This window comes from Ochotona curzoniae, unplaced genomic scaffold (genome assembly GCF_017591425.1).
Source record: "Ochotona curzoniae isolate NIBS_2020 unplaced genomic scaffold, NIBS_Ocur_1.0 contig_1071, whole genome shotgun sequence".
NCBI classification, from domain to species: domain Eukaryota; kingdom Metazoa; phylum Chordata; class Mammalia; order Lagomorpha; family Ochotonidae; genus Ochotona; species Ochotona curzoniae.
Window position 1 is genome coordinate 14,241,127 of NW_024464939.1, and position 3,302 is coordinate 14,244,428.

General features: G+C 39.4%; 1 pseudogene; it reads left to right on the forward strand.

The window, feature by feature from the left end:
• Positions 1 to 1,098: 1,098 nt before the first annotated feature.
• LOC121164797 lies at positions 1,099 to 1,771 on the forward strand (annotated as a pseudogene).
• The last annotated feature ends 1,531 nt before the right edge of the window (positions 1,772 to 3,302 follow it).

Consider the following 3,302-nt stretch of genomic DNA (forward strand, 5'->3'; position numbering starts at 1 on the left):
CTAAAATATATAGTAATTTTATTACTAATGTCTGTTTTCATACACACACACACAAATTGATTGATTCTATTTTATCTGTCTTTGCCAAATTGTTCTTAACTATTCTTACGCATTGCCATTGTCCAGGAGCTGATGTAGTGGTATATCAAGCTAATACTCTGCCCTATGGTGCTGGCATCCCACATGGGCATCAGTTGAAATCCCCTCTGCTCCATTTCTGATCCGGATCTCTGTTTACAGCCTGGGGCAGGTCACTGTGATCCTGCCCTCATGTTGGAGGCCTGGAAGAATCACCTGCCTCCCGGTTTTGGAACAGCTCAGCTCTGGCCATTGTGACCTTTTCAGGAATGAACTAGCATATGGAAGACCTTTTCCCTCTATAAACTCTGCTGTTCAAATAAAAATAAATAAATCCTTAAAAATAAGAATGAGATTGTCCTATTTGGGAATTTCTAATGCATTTAATTTCTTTTGATAATTCATTTCTAATTCATTTAATTTCTTTTGATACAATAATTTTAATTTAAAATATTTTCACTGTAATTCCATACAAGGGCTTATGCTGTGAATATATTTATTTCTTTCATATGCACAGAGACCAGCCCAGCCAGTCTGAGCTTCATTTTCTAGGCTAGTCTGGGCTGAAGCAGTCTTTAATTAGAAAAAGAGTGTGATCATGGAGAAATATGGCCTGAAGAAGAGCCAAATTGAATTCAGTCATTCTAGAATCTGAGGAGTGATTTTCAGCAAGCCAGGAAGAAGTGAGTCAACAAGAAAGAATGTAAATCAAAAGGGTAAGTGTAAAAGGAAAAACACGGTCATTTTTATGCAAATTGAAAGTTCTGCTCTTGCCAAAAGGAAATTCTGGGAAAGATCTCTATTATATATCAGCACAATTTAAACAATTCCCCATTTACTTTCATCCCTCTTTCAGGAATAATTTGCTCAGACCAGAGTGGCAGGTAGAACTCCAACGGGAATGACAGGAGTTGAGATTCATCTTTGCTACAACATCACAAATGCAGAAAAGCAGTGTTTCTTTAGTTGTTGGTGCTTTTGTTTTCTTTGAGATGTATATGGAGTGACTTGAGTGTCAAGATGGATCAAAGTCAGAGTGGTGGTCTTGGTATTGAAGGTGGCAAGGATACAAAGACAAGAAAAAGAAACAGGAATCTCCTGTACCAACCAGAATGTGAAAATAGAAAAACAAAAGCTTCAAAGCTACCAGCAAACTGCTGCAAGTGAAAACTCGCACTCAGAGCTGGTTAAAGTGTTGACACTAGAAAAAATTAAGACTGTCTCCTCATGGAGGGAAAAAAAATTAGAAATCAGGAATAGATGAAACCATTGAAATAAAAGCAGGAGAAGATCAAAGGTAGATGACATGAGAGGACTCCAATGTCAGTAGGAATCTTGGAGTAGAACGCTGGTGACAACCATGCCATTCTGTCCACATTCGTGGAGTCAGAACACCACATCACCATCTGCTCCTCGGAGGATCTGCTGGGACCAGGCTGTTCAGTCCCGATCAACCACAAAGTGCTTGCTATCATAGGGGTGCTGAAGAATGATATACATCCTTTGATAAGAGTGATGAAGGTGGAAAAGGCCCCTGGAAGACCTGTCCTGATATTGTCGATTGGACAACTGAAACCAAGAAATTAAAGATTTCATAGAATGTCCTCTCACCCATTCAGGAAACTATGAAGAAATAGGAATAAAGCTCCCCAAGGTGGTCATTCCTTTTGCTCCACAAAACCTTGTTGGCTAAAGCAGTGACAAACCACCTTCAAGCAAATAGCCAACTTAAACTAACTCAGAAGTGTCTAGGAAATGGGACCAAGCTTACATGGCAACTGTTGCATTTCAGAAGGACAGCAGTCATGTTTACTGATGAAACCATGCTATTGCCATAACAATATTTGATTACAATTCTGGTGATATGGAAGAAATTCAGCTAGCAATCCTGGAGCTATTGAACCAGCTATATGGATTTGAATTAAGAGGACACATGAAAGTAATTATGGGTATAAACTGAATAGAAACTTTGGAATTTGTGCATATCAGACTAGGCTGCAACTAGAGCAAGATCAAGTTCTCTCTGCCTGATGAAAAGATGTAGAAGTGCATCTTTCAGATCACACAAAGTGACACTGGCTGATGAGGTAACCTTGATCGTGACTAAAGATGACCTCTCTGGAGCTGACATCAAGGCAATCTTTAGAGAAGCTTGGCTTCATGAGCTTGAGAGAATGCAGGATGAATTTAACAAATGAAAACTCTACAAAGGCTGGAGAGAACATTCCTTATTAAAATCAAACAAAGGGGCTCTATCTCTAGTGGGCCACAACTGTCTTTAGAATAATGGTCCATATTTCCTTAGCCCTAAGGGAAATGCAGATGTGGAAGCTGCCTGGAGGCACCCAAGTTCCAGCTGATTTTTATTAGCAAATATGTTTTTGAGTGTGAACTGTTCTTGGGTCACTGCTAACTCTGCAGCTCAATAAAATATACACTTTTCCACACCAAAACAATAAAATAAACAAATAAATAAATAAACAAACAAACTAGCATTTAAACTGGACTCTACCCATGAGAATTCTGCTGGAATATTTCTATATTTAAATAGTAGACTGGAGACCAAATTTTAATTGTCAGTGCCTATTGTGTTCCCCAGTCTTCTTTTACAGATTCTAAACACCAATCTCAATCTGTTTCTTCCCGTTTCTTCTTTTTATCCTCTTTTCTAAGGCCCTTAATAAATAGTAAAATGATATGCTAAGGAAGATTCCCACATGCAATCTGCACAGCAGAAAAGCAAGTAAATTTAATTTGTTAACGTCAAGATTGAGGACAGGGCCCGGTGTGGTGGCTTAACAGCTAAAGTCCTCGTCTTGCATGTGCCAGAATCCTATATGAGCACCTGTTCGTGTCCTGGCCAGCCCTCTTCCCATCTAGCTCCCAGCCTGTGTCCTGGGAAAAAAAAGTAGATGGCCCAAAGCCTTGGTACCCTGCACCTGCACGGGAGACACAGAAGTTCCTGGCTCTTCATTTTGGATGAGCTCAATTCTGGCAGTTGCGGCCACTTGGGGAGTGAATCATCAGAAGAGCTTCCTCTCTGTCTCTCCTCCTCTCTGTGTATTTGGCTTTCAATAAAAATAAGTAAGTGTTTTAAAAAAAAAGATTGCGGAGAGCAATATATTAGTTTTTATAGTGAGCGGAGACTTTCTTCATGTTACTTCTCGGCTAGATTGATGTAACATTGTAAATAGTGTGTATTTCCTCATGATTAACACCTTTTT